The sequence below is a fragment of the Macaca nemestrina genome, chromosome 8, assembly GCF_043159975.1.
Source record: "Macaca nemestrina isolate mMacNem1 chromosome 8, mMacNem.hap1, whole genome shotgun sequence".
Classification (NCBI taxonomy): domain Eukaryota; kingdom Metazoa; phylum Chordata; class Mammalia; order Primates; family Cercopithecidae; genus Macaca; species Macaca nemestrina.
The window spans coordinates 152,928,486-152,942,357 of NC_092132.1; the positions used below are offsets into that span (position 1 = coordinate 152,928,486).

A 13,872-nucleotide genomic window follows, 5' to 3' on the forward strand; every position below is an offset into this window, starting at 1 on the left:
TGTCGTGCAACCTGAGGCTCAAAAGAACAGGCAGCTCTTCCTGTTGACCATTCTCCTTGAATCTTCCTCCACCATGTTTCTTTCTCTTTTTTTTTTTGTTTTTTTTGAGACAGAATCTCGCTCTGTCACTCAGGCTGGAGTGCAGTGGTGTAATCTCAACTCGCTGCAACCTCCACCTCCCAGGTTCACTCCATTCTCCTGCCTCAGCCTCCCGAGTAGCTGGGAGTACAGGTGCCTGCCACCGGGCCCAGCTAATTTTTTTGTAATTTTAGTAGAGATGGGGTTTCATGGTGTTAGTCAGGATGGTCTCAATCTCCTGACCTTGGCCTCCCAAAGTGCTGGGATTATAGGCGTGAGCCACCACACCTGGCTTACAATGCTTCTTACACTTGTGAGAGATTTAAACTTTTTAAAAAGGTCAAGTTCAACTTCTCTGGATCTATTTTTCACAAACTATAGCAAGTGATAACTAAATGACCAGAAGTCACTAAACCAATAAATAAGACAAAGAGATGTAATGATGGCTCAGGCATACTTCATTCTGATGAGCCCAAAATACTCTATACAGACTGATGACCTTTTAAATGAAACTCACTGCAGCCCCCCGGAGCCACAGGTGTGGAGCTGTGAGGCTGTGCAGCGAGGGGTGGACCCATTACATCCGCCTCGGCCAAGGGACCCTGACTGGTCACTTAGCTTAGCCTCACCTGTAAAATTGCAAACAACTACACAGCAGCGTTAACGTCCTAAATGGTGAAATGTGAGATGCCTGGGAACCCTAATCTCGCTCAGCATCAGGAGGATGGAAGGCAGGCTCGCTCTCAGGAGAGGGCTGGGCCATGTGGAACTAGGGCTCTGCCTCCAGGGGCCGGCCCGGGATCTTCGCTATGGAAACATTGGCTTCAGAATCACTGCCTAGGTCTTAGTTCACCCTCATAACCCAAGGCCTGTGTCATTGCTCAAGACATTTTATGTTGGCTAAAAAGCTGATCTTGTGTAACGGTTTTTTCCACCTATTTCTCTTCTCCCTCTATTTTCACCTGTTTAGATATTTCCACAACACCACATACTACAACACGGAAGGGAGGAAGGTACTGTGAAAACTGGGCATAAATCAGAGTCACGCGAAGAAACAAGAGCTGGAAAGAGCCGTGGAGTTAGTCTCTCCAGTTGAAAAACCAAGACGATGGAACTAAGGTTCAAGCATGTTCTTTAAAGGTTTTAACTTCCCCAATGGAAAGCTCCTGTTCACTTGGCAGGTCCGGACCGAGACCGGGACCGGAACCGGGACCGAGACCGAGACCGAGACCGAGACCGAGACCGAGCGAGCGCCGTGTCCTGAGTCCCAAAGGAGAGGCCGGGCTGGCCTCCTGGGCCCGCGGGCACCGTCCTGGCCGGGGGCTCTGTGCGGGGCCTTGGAACCCACGGCGCCTCCCTGTCCCACTCCCCCGGGGCGACCCCGCGTCTCCGCTGCGGCTCCGGCATCCGGTTCTCACGCGCCGTGGACTCGCGAGCGCCTCCTGCTGGAGTCACGCCTCACGCGCCGTGGACTCGCGAGCGCCTCCTGCTGGAGTCACGCCTCTGCGTCACCACCTCCGAGTTCTCAGCAACTGTCTCGGAATCTGGGGGTTTGTGAACGAAGCGCATGGGACCCGGGAGCACATCCAGGCAGAGGGGACGCGGCGAACCACAACGCCCGCTCCTCCCGCCCTCCATCTGCGCAGACTTCGCAATGTCCTGGGAGCACAGAAGCCCGGGAGATCCACAGTCGTGGACCCTCGGCAAGGCTCAGCCAGAGCAGAAGGCTGTGCGCAGGACAGGTGAGCGGGACACACCAGACCCAAGAAGTCAGGCTTCCCCTTCAAGCCGGACCGAGCTTCAGAAGCTCAAAGAAGGCAGCAGCGTCCGAGAGACGTGGCGGTCCGGGAATCCTATGACACCCCTCCCTGGTCACCTTACTTCCCTGAGCGGGCCGACCACCTCTGCTGAAGACGATGACTCAGAAAGAAAAAGAAAGGGCGGCCCAGAGCTTCTTTCCTTTCATTCCTCCCTTGCTCATCAGTGAGTCAATGGGAGAGAGTTTTGTTAAAATGTAGCACACTGTGAAGTGAAATTAAAGTACTTATTTAGTTCAATATTTCCATTGTTCCAGGAAGAACAAAATATATGTGCAATACTGAAATACAGATTATCTAATTTCAGTGATTCTGCACACAAGTTAAATGCTCTTTTATTTTTATTTAAAACTGCTGTCACACAGTATAAAGACAAATGGTAAAAGCATACTAATAGTTTAGACTTCTAATCTTTATTTAAAATAGCATTAAGGAGCACATAAAAAACACCATGGCAAGTCAAGAAACCATGGAAGAAGAAAAAAGCTATATAGTTGAGTCCATTTGTGGCCATTTTTCCTGCTTATTGAACAAGTGGCCCATATTTTCATTCTACGCTGGGTCCGAAAAACTAGATGGCTAACCCGGAGGCAGAAACTCACGTTTCCATGGGCCTTATAGCTTAGTGGGGAAGATAATGATTAGACCTGTAGTTACTACTACAATAAAGATTACAAAATAGAAGAAGGAGATCAAAACAGGAGACGGTGGCTGGAAAGCCATCTCCATGGACGGTCCTTGCCAAAAACGATCCAAGAAGAGTTGAGGACAACCCTTGACACAGTAATTTAACATTTCACCCATCTCAGGAAAACAGATCTGAGTTTGCCATTGTTCTTTAGCAAGCTGTACCAAAGTTGCTTTAAACTCTCTAGCAATACACGCGAGAGGAATAATGAAAACCCCAGAAAGCACTGCTGGAGGCTGCTCTGTTCAGGCTCTGTAGGGTATGTCTCCTTAATTCTTTTGGGAGAGATCCCTTTTGCATCCCAAATCAAGTAAAAGCAAATGTTAACTAGATTTAATTTGGGCTGAGCTAGCAATTTATGCATACAGAGTTTGTTAAAGACAAATTCACCAAGCACCCCAAATCTTGAAACCTTAGGAAACAGTGAAAGTTCACTTGACCAGCAGGTAGCTCAAAAATGCGCTATAGCAGCTGGGCTGCAGGGCTGCGGGACCACACCCAGGGACCAGTGCTGCTGGAGGTGGGACAAGCCCCCCTGCAGGCAGATGGCTGGACACGCAGGCAGCTTAAACTCTTAGATGCTACGTTGTATGGGAACTGCCTCAGTCCAGAAAAGAAAGCTTGGTGAGACCATCGGACCTCTCACTCTTGGGGTCCTGGAATGACTGTCTCATTGTGATGTTGAGCATCTCAGGACAGCCTCGCTGAGAAGACCATCCACTACACCAGCTCTGGAGGACTGGGGAAAAGTGTCCCTGCAGAGCTGAGTTTTAAATTAAGACTGGAAAGACAAGCAGGTGAGTGTTGGGTGAGGTGGAGGCCGAGGATGCCAGGCAGGGCATCCATCGGTTCAGCTCGAGAGGTCTAAACTGAGAGAACCATCTGCCCTGGGAAGTACAGGGATGGTTTGGGATATTTGTGAATCTGTAATTCTCATCCTGAGTCTGCCTCCAGGGCAAGGCTGAGCCAAGCAGGTCAGCAGGATCCGGAAGACGAGGCTTGTAGATTCCTCCTTTATTCTTGTGCTCTCTGCAGCAAGAAAACAAGTCAGCTCCATATTTAATGGGACTGCCAAGATGAATTTCATTTTAGATGCTGTGATTCCCGCTCCTCTGATATTTTAGGAAGAAAGACAGGAACACGGAATTCGTGCCTGCCCAAGTATCTCATGTATGTTAAGTCCTCAATAGTTAAGGGATTCTGAAACGGCTGAAAAGGACATGGCTCAAGGACACAGGAATTAATCCCAGTCAAATGGAGATTTTGAGAGGGTAACACTTGTTGTCCTTAAATTGCAAACCATGCAGCTTAAGAAACCCCTATAGAGAATGGATGGAACGTTGTGTCCTGGACGGTTTTACATCTTGAGCGATGTGTTAATGGCTAAGATGATCTCGGAAGAAGGTGCCTGCTCTGCTTGTGGAAACATGTTGCTTGAATGCCGTGGAAGAATTTCAGACAGTAACGCAGACGAAATCTTGTGCATTTTTAAAAGGGCAGCTGAGACATCAATCCAATTACAGTGTTGTACAGTCAAACTCAGGACTAAGTTGAGTCAGAAGAGATAGGATAGGAATGTGCTGTCTGGCACAAAACGATCTGGAGCGCAATGAAAACTCTGTTGTTATTGAATTACAAACACCGTTTGGTTCTTACAGGGGAACAGACAGCAGTTTGTCCTAATTTGGGAAAGATTGAATCATGTTCAAAGCAGCTTAACAGCAAACAGTCCATATTCAAAATACAGACTTTGGGGTTGCCTTCTGCCCCCTTCAATGGACACTTTTATTTCCCTAAGCCAGGGGCCCTAGAGACATAACTTCAGCCTTTCCTGTTGGATATCACAGCAGACGCACACTTCAGTTGCCAGATGAATCAGGTGTAAAGAAACAGCAACTTCTTTACTGTGTCGAAACTCCCTACATCAATCCTATTAAATAACAATTGGGCTTTTTGAAAGAGGCAGAGCATAAATAATAAACAAATAATTAGGAAACGTGATCCATGAAATGCCCTCGTTTCAGCTGCTAGTACAGCCAAGCCCTCAGCTCCAAACACACGTGCTTAGGGAAGGAAACACGATGTGGAACTCTTCCTTCAAAGATCCAAATAAAAAGGCGCCCTGGGCAGCACAGAGGGTGACTCAGTCATTGGAGCACAGGCAGTGCACCTGTCTCACCTGGCAAGTTGGGGATTGTTCTAGGACAGGGTGCCAAGGATAACTGTCCTGAAGAGGCCACAGGGCATCTGGGCATTGCTGCCTGTTCCATATCTACATTGAGGTACAGCAGGAGCTGATGCTGCCTGCCCTGCATTCGAATCCTGTTCAGCAGGAGCCACTGCTTCCCACACCGCATTCCCCTGGCACCGCATCTGCACCCTGGTACAACGGGAGCCACTGCTTCCCGCACCGCATTCGCGTGGCACCGCATCTGCACCCTGGTACAGCGGGAGCCACTGCTTCCCGCACCGCATTCCCCTGGCACCGCATCTGCATCCTGGTACAGCGGGAGCCACTGCTTCCCACACCGCATTCACCTGGCACCGCATCTGCATCCTGGTACAGCGGGAGCCACTGCTTCCCACACTGCATTCACCTGGCACCGCATCTGCATCCTGGTACAGCGGGAGCCACTGCTTCCCACACTGCATTCACCTGGCACCGCATCTGCATCCTGGTACAGCGGGAGCCACTGCTTCCCACACTGCATTCACCTGGCACCGCATCTGCATCCTGGTACAGCGGGAGCCACTGCTTCCCACACTGCATTCCCCGGCACCGCATCTGCACCCTGGTACAGCGGGAACCACCGTGTGCGGCGGGAGGAAGAGTTCCCTTGTCATGGTTGTCATGTAAACTTACAACCAGGGCCACCCAGACTCAAAGCCAGCCCCAGTTTAACAACCTTCCCTCCCAGAGAATGAGCATCATGATTGTTTAAAAAGCCTTAAAATGTGTGAATTTCAGGCCGGGAGTGGTGGCTCACACCTGTAATCCTAGCACTTTGGGAGGCTGAGGTGGGCGGATTGCCTGAGCTCAGGAGATCAAGACCAGCCTGGGCAACACGGTGAAACCCCGTCTCTACTAAAATACAAAAAATTAGCCGGGTGTGGTGGCTGGCACGTGTAGTCCCAGTTACTCAGGAGGCTGAGGCAGGAGAATTGCTTGAACCTGGGACGCGGAGGCTGCAGTGAGCTGAGATCGTGCCATGGTACACCAGCCTGGGCAACAGAGCAAGACTCTGTCCCCCACCCCCCCAAAACAAAACAAAATGAAACAAAACAAAAAACAAAAACAAAAAAACGTGAGTTTAACACTATCAACATCTATTAAGCACCCATTCTGTGGGGCATGGAGGGGACAAAGGTGAATTTTAAAAATAAAATGAATTACAAGGAGTTCATAATCTACAAAATGAGGCAGATGCTCTGATAATAATACACAATATGATTATAATAATTATGCACTGTGACAAATGACACATCATACAAACCTACATATATAGCACCGTTAAGGAGAAAGTGATTAACTCGGCTTATCAGAGAAGGCCCTGATGCAACAGGGAGGATCCGATCTGATCTATGTTTCCCAGGGCAGGAAATGCAGGGAATCATCTTCGGCTGAAGGAATAACACGAGTGAAATCACGGAAGCAGGATGCAGCACGCCGGGCAGGTGCACGCATTTCCACGGAACAACACAGGTGAAATCACGGAAGCAGGACGCAGCACGTCGGGCAGGTGCACGCATTTCCACGGATCAACACGTGTGAGTCACAGAAGCAGGAGGCAGCACGCCGGGCGGGTGCACGCATTTCCACGCACATTTCTCTATTAATACGTCCTGATTTGCCTTTGTTGTATTTATTGTGGTAAAGAATGAACATTTTAAGTTTGGGATTTCAAAGTTTTTTCAGTATGATTGGCTTTTAACTAAAATTATATTTTTGGAAAATATGAAATACTCTAATTTCTATTAAATGATGTACATCTGAAATATTTAGTGGTTAATTAATTCACAATTAAATAATTCAGCTATGTTGAGGGAATAGTTTGCTAGAAAAAAAGTATTCACTTAATATCAAGTCGGGACTATTTTTTTTTATCATTAGTTCACTGCTATCTAGGGTTTCTGCTAACTTGTAGGCTCACTTACAAAATAAAAATCCATTGGGGATTACAACAGATATAAATTCTAATCTCTAGAATTTAAGCACGCTTCAGGGCTTAAGCTAGATTTTAAACCACAACATAAAATTAAATGCCTGTATTTATTGAATCAGTTTGTTTGGTTGCTCTGGAAGCTGAAGAATAGGTCTGAGAATATTAATTCCACTAATTGAAAATAAAGGAAGGAACTCCTGTTTATCCAGAATCCACATAATCACCAAGCACATTATTTTCCTTAGAATTCCAATTACACATTTTCCCCTTTAGAATTCTAAAGTCAGAGAATCACTGAATTTTGGATTTTATAAACGAGGAAGCTGAGTTCTAGAGAAAATCCATGAGTTGTATGCATGTGATTTTAAACATCCCAAGAAGAGCTTCAGTTCCTTTCTAATACTAAAGGTGAATATGAAATAAAGTATCCTGATGTAAAAACAATTATCTGCTGAATTCCTGTGGGCTGTGGAGGAAAGTTAGCCCAGGACTTAGAAGGCAGAGGCTGTGAACAAGTCCTCTCATGAGAGCCAAGCAGCATGGCGGTCACAGACCATGCACACGCACATGGACGCAGATGCACGTGCACACACAGAGACACACGGATGCACACACACACAAATGAAGAGGCACATGGATGCATGCACACACATATGCAGAGGCACACGGATGCACATGCAAATATGCAGAAGCACATGGATGCACACGCATATGTGCAGAGGTACATGGATGCACACACATATGCAGAGGTACACGGATGCACATGCAAATATGCAGAAGCACACGGATGCACACACATATATGCAGAGGTACACGGATGCACACACACATATGCAGAGGCACACGGATGCACACACACATATGCAGAGGTACACGGATGCATGTGCACAGAGACACATGGATGTACGTGCACATGCAGAGGTACACAGATGCACGCACAGAGGCACAAAGATGCACGCACACACAGAGGCATGTGTATACACAGATACATGCACACACGCACGTACACACCTGTGCATACAGACATGTGCGCACACAAACAGATGCATGCACAGAGAGAGACACACATGCGCACACACAGACACACACAGGTGGCGGCACCTCCAGCCTTGGCTGTGGCATCACTGTTCTTGAAGGCCTATGGCTTGGGGGAAGACCGCAGAAGCATTTGGAGAGATCTGGCCATGACTGGGGTGGGTGTGCACAAGGTGCTGGGAAGTGGCAGCTGGTTCAAAGCTGAGAGCGACAAGAACGTCATGCTTGGGGACACCTGCAATGAGTCCCGTATGACCAGAACTTATAGTACGTTCGAGAAGTCGAGAGAGCTGAGCATGAAGCACCAGGCAGAGCTCAAGCACAGGCGTGGCTATCACATCAACGCGGGACCCACTGCTCCACGCCCGCACGTTGCCCGTTCACTCATCTGCCAGGTGCCTTCCCAGCCTCAGCAGACAGACAACCCGGGCTCCACCCCGCCCAACCTTCTTCACTGTGTCCCTTCCTCCTCCTCCAGTCTGGCTCCAGGGTTCACAGTCATCTGTAGGTTAAAACGCTTTAGTTCCCTCGGGTCCTGGCCTCTTTCCTGGACTCCAGGTGTCTCTGGGTAGCTGCCGCCTTGGCACGTCTGCTTGGATCTTTACTACACTCGCTGGGGCTCAGGGAGGACCCACGACTTTCCCTGCAAATCATTTCATCCTTGCCCTTCCCCATTTCCGGAAACAATGCCGCCATGACTAACAACTCAACGCTCAGCTGGGACACAGGCCGTCCCTTCAACGCTGGTCTCCCTTCTTCACCTCAGTCTCATGGGCTCTACTTCCAGAATGCACGCAGAGCCCAGCCACTCTGAGTTCCTCAACCCCTGGGCCGCAACACCTTTCGTCTTCATGTACACTCATCTTTGTCTCCTGACCTGTTCTCCCCCACCCCCATTACTCTACCAGCATTTGGCACCTTCAGGAACCCACAGCCCACTCTGGGTAAAAGCGAAGTCCCAGCACATTCTCAAAGGCCCTGGGTCACCCATCGTCCCCGTCTCTTCCCTCCGGCTTTGTCTCCCGTGGTTTTCCAGGCTGACCACAGTGCTCCAGCAACCTGACCTTGCCGTTGTCTGACATGCGATCTACATTTCCTTGTGGTCTCTGACCCCTTATGGGCAACAGCTCCCTGCCCGGAAACTCTCCCCCAAAGCTTCTGATATGTCTTGGCGCTTCCCGTCGTTCTGACATCTGCTTGAATGTGCACGCCTCAGAGAGGCTTTCCCTTAACTGACATGAGCCCCTCCCCACTCACTGGCCAGGCCCTTTCTCATCTCATCACAGCCGATGGACATCCGGCAAGCCTACCTTCCTGGGAGAAGACAAGCTCCTTGAAGTCAGTGATTGTGACTTTTAACTCGTGCTGTATTTCCATAATGAGTGCTCCACTGGTTCCACCTCAGCTGCCTCCACACCCACTCCAGTCTCTCCTGGGGTGCAGAGCTGGAGGACAGAGGATGGGTGAGTGGGTGGACAGACAGACACACTCATTTCCTAGAATCCTGCCAGGAGGTTTCCACACGTGGCCTCTGTCCCAGCACCTGCATGAGCCTCTGATCTGGGATTTGAGTCAGAGAAGGTTGACCTCAGGTTTCAGGGAATTCACTTTACCAGCACACATTGTGACAGAGGTGGTGGTAACGATTCCAGAGAGCTCAGCTCAGAACTCAGCAGTTCACTGGGGTGGCAGCAGATGCCCTGACCAGGGAGAAGGGAGGGGAGGCAGTGAGCACAATTTCCCAGCGGAGCCTGGCCCTCCAGCCCTCGGCGACCTCAGAGGCCACTAATCCCGCCAAGTCTCCATTCTGCTTCAGTGAGCAACAGGGAGCCCATTGTTCGCGTCTAAGCTCACACTGATACATCACCCAAATCTCCTGAAAGCCCCATAAAGCAGACGCTACATCGATTCCCATCTCACAGGTGAGAAAAAGCCAAGCTGAGAATTTTGGCTTAATCCTGAAATCTATGGGGACCCACTGAACCCTTCTAAGTGGTGGAAGGACATCACTAACTCTGCCTTGTAGGAAGACCGTTCCGGCAGCTGTTGGGGAACATAGTGGAGGCCCCAAGGATGGGAGGGAAGGGGGGCTGATCACTGACAATGGATTAGTTGGGCAGCGGAGCCCCCTCTTCCATCCCGACACGCACACTTTTCCACTCACGCGCGACATAAATCACACTCATATTTTGTTAATCTAGCTATAAGTTAATCTAGTAATAAGCCATTTCACAAGAAAAGAAAACCATAATTAAATACATATGTTTTATTTTCTCAGCACTCAGTTAGGTTTGCCAAGGAAAAGCTATTGCCAAAAACAGGGACCGGTATCCACTTGAGGCAAATATCCCCACAGCAGAAACAGGGCTTTGAAGCAAACTACAGTCACGGATGTGGGGGCCCGCAAAGCAAAACCTCCTATTAAACCTGCTAATGTGAACAAGGCCTCAGCCACAACGGTGCGTTACTGTTGACTCATCGCTTTGTGTGAACTCACTAAATATTTGATGCATATCACAGCAATTCAGGCTTCTGGTGGCCGCTGGCAGCATTCTGCGTTCCTCGGTGTGCAGATGCGTCACCCCAATCTCTGCAGGCATCGCGGGGCAGCGTTCCCGTGTGCGTGTCTGTGTCCAAACCTCCCTCTTCAGAAGGGCACAGTCCTGCTGAGCTGGGCCCACCTTCTCCAGCACAGCCTCTTCCTAACCAGCTGCCTCCGCAACGGCCTTACTTCCAAACCCAGCCACACTCTGAGGCACCTGCAGACAGGATGTCAGCAGGGAATGTAGAGGCACAGCCCCCACCCAGGATGATGCTCGCCAATGACAAAACACAATCACACGGACCCTCCTTCCTGTCTCCTTCCCTCCTTACACAGCAGGAAACCTCATCTCATCGCACAAGACGCTGGGACTTAAGGCATTCCAAGGCGGCTTCAACCCATGGCTGGAAGCCACATCCTCCAGGTGACTCTTCCGTCCTCCCCTCCACCGTCCTCCTCTCCGTCCTCCCCTCCACCGTCCTCCTCTCCGTCCTCCCCTCCACCGTCCTCCCCTCCACCATCCTCCTCTCCGTCCTCCCCTCCACCGTCCTCCCCTCCACCGTCCTCCTCTCCGTCCTCCCCTCCAACGTCCTCCCCTCCACCGTCCTCCTCTCCGTCCTCCCCTCCACCGTCCTCCCCTCCACCGTCCTCCTCTCCGTCCTCCCCTCCACCGTCCTCCCCTCCACCGTCCTCCCCTCCACCATCCTCCCAGCTGGCCCAACCCGGCTGGAGCCCAGAGGCCACGTGGAGACACCGTGGAGCCCCACAGAAGCTCAGCGTGCCCTCTTGGGCTCTTTCTTTTACAAATGGAGAAAGCTGTGACGCTGGGGACAGTGTAAGCCTAGCCAAGCTCTGGTGGCCCTCACCAATCCCTAGAACCACCTAAACAGGACTCACAGACCATAAAATTTACATTCTAAAGTGTACCAGTCAGCGGGTTTTAGTATAGTAACAAAATTGTGCAGCCTTCACAGCCATCAAATCCCAGAACATTCTCATCACCCCATTAGCCCCAGTCCCCTGCCCAGCCCCTGGCAGCCCCAGCAGCCTCTGTGCCCTGCAGCCCTGCCTGTGCTACACGGTCCCCATTCATGGAATCCCACACTCAGTGGCCTTCCGTGCTTCCTTCCCTCCACGCCGTGCATTCGAGGAGCACGCTCCGGCAGCTGTCTGTGCTCCCTTCCTCCTCACAGCTGGGAGGGGACGTCCCACTGCCTGGATGGACCACATTCCTTCCTCACTGCTTGCCTTCCTGGCTCCCTTTCCTCCCTTTTTCTGAACTTCATTAGCTTCTACTGTCTTCAGATTAGATACTTTTTAAGAATGTTTTTACTCTTGCTACATCCCCCAAATCCTAACCTGGGGTTGGACACAGGGAAGGCACTTCATACGCACTGTCCCCACGAGCGGCAGAGGCAGGAACAGATGCGTCCATCGGCCCAGCCGTCAGGAGAGCTTTGTGTGGGCACAGGGTGCCGGGCAGCCCCTGCCCTCTCTGCAGGGTGTGGCCCCACCTTTCTGGGCACCCACAACTTCCAGTGGAGCACCAGGTGTGCAGCTTGGTTTGGACACAGCAGGTTTTCCAGCCCGAGCAGCCTCCTCCATAACCATGTGGCTGCCCACAGGTGTCAATGGAGACTGAGAGCTCCCCTGAGCCAAAGGGTAAGGATGCTTAGAAGGTTCGACCTGGAACGTGTCTAAGCCACAGAAACAGACGATCCAGTGTCACTAGCCTTCCCACTGCTGTGCTTCTAGTCCATGAGTCTGCACAATGAAAACAGTAAGATTCTATTCAATATGAATAGGAGCCACTCAATTTTCATTTTGAAAGTGGTAAGTTAATATATTGCTTGGCAGTATTTAATTTATAGCCACAGTTCCCATTTTCGTAACATGAGAGAACTGCCTTTCTACATCGATGGGGGAACCTGTTCCCCACATGAGGTGAAAAACCGGCCCTGACAATGGACCCCTGCGGAGGCCTGAACTTCGAGGTTGGGAACAGCCTTTTACAGGATCAAAGGTGCGACGACAGCTGCCATTTTGCTAACTGGCATATGGGGGACACAAAGAAACGAAGGTCACTAACAATCTGGGTGTACTAGATATGGACAGTGCGGAGCCCTGTAGGAGAAATACAATACAAAGATGGTTTTGAAAATAAACCCAGGAAAGTAAAACTGAACTGATAAAGCCATACATTCTTTGACAACCTAAAAATCAAGCTTTTTATTTCGTATTGTTGCCTTGATTTGGAGAAATCAGAGTTTGAAAGAGGACCCTTCAAGGGTTGCAAAGAAATGAAAAGCAGCAAAGCCCTTTGCAGACCCCTGTTTATGAGACGCTGCACTCACACGGGCTCCATTTTTAAAAAGCGGCCGAGTTTCTCGAGTGTAGACCCCTGTTTACGAGACGATGCACTCACGCTGCACTCACACAGGCTCTATTTTTAAAAAGCGGCCGAGTTTCTCGAGTGTTGGGAATTATCCCAAGTTATTTCTTCACTCTCTTCAGGAAGCTTTACTCTTCTCAAAATGTTACTTACTAAATACGGTTCTATGGTGTCACTTTCAGAAAAAACCTCTCTTGTAAAAAAGTATTACTTAGAAAACCATCGCCATGAAGCAGAGTTCTGAAAGTCCTATTAATAATTAAAAACACACAACGGTGGCTTAGAGCTGCTGGGGTAGGTCACCCTTTCAGTGGGCAACTTGTGCCTTCCCAGGTAGGGCACGTGGGAGCTGTAAAAGGAAACGTGTAGTATTTTTCTTCAAAAGGGTTCAGGATTTATTCATGGAAATTCAGAGGAGACTTAGGTTGGAGATAGGTTCAATCCTTTGTGTATTCTTCCTAAGGAACAAATGAAACTTCCAAAAAATTCAGAAAAGAGAGAAGTGGCACCATAGGGAGATCCCTGAGAGTCCTCGACCTCAGGGGCAGGAGGTGGACTGGGGTGGGAGAGGGGCCCCCAGCAGTCCGCTCCCAGGCGGACGGACCCTCCTTACACCAGACCATGGGCTGCCCCAGTTCTCCAAGACCCTCAAACTAATGCACACCTGAGAGGCAGCAACACAAGAGTGATGTTCGGTAAGTCGGATGGTGGCCAGAGGGTGACTCGGCCAAGTCTCCCCTGACATGTTAAAAATGTTATTTTTTAGATGGAGAAATCCCAAAATGCTTTTGTGACAGCACAGACAGCTCTAGAGTGTCATTATTTTAATGGAGTTTTTAAAATTATTGTGTGCCCTTTAATTTCATTACTGTGACAGAATATGCACTTCCGAGGGGAAGAGTCAATGGCAAAATCACTTCAATCTGCTACAATATGACGTTGGCCTCCAGGTGCAAAGAAAACTTCGCCTTTTTTTTTTTTTTTTTTTGAGGCGGAGTCTCGCTCTGTCGCCCAGGCTGGAGTGAGCGGCGCCATCTTGGCTCCCTGCAAGCTCCGCCCCCCGGGTTCCCGCCATTCTCCTGCCTCAGCCTCCCGAGGAGCTGGGACTACAGGTGCCGCCATCATGCCCGGCTAGTTTTTTGTATTTTTAGTAGAGA

At 49.9% G+C, this 13,872-nt stretch overlaps 1 protein-coding gene across 8 annotated transcripts in view; it reads right to left on the minus strand.

The window, feature by feature from the left end:
• The window catches only part of LOC105491902 (DLG associated protein 2), a 921,137-nt gene that overhangs the window by 347,098 nt on the left and 560,167 nt on the right, over nt 1–13,872 (minus strand). The gene's annotated exons all lie outside the window — the stretch shown is intronic.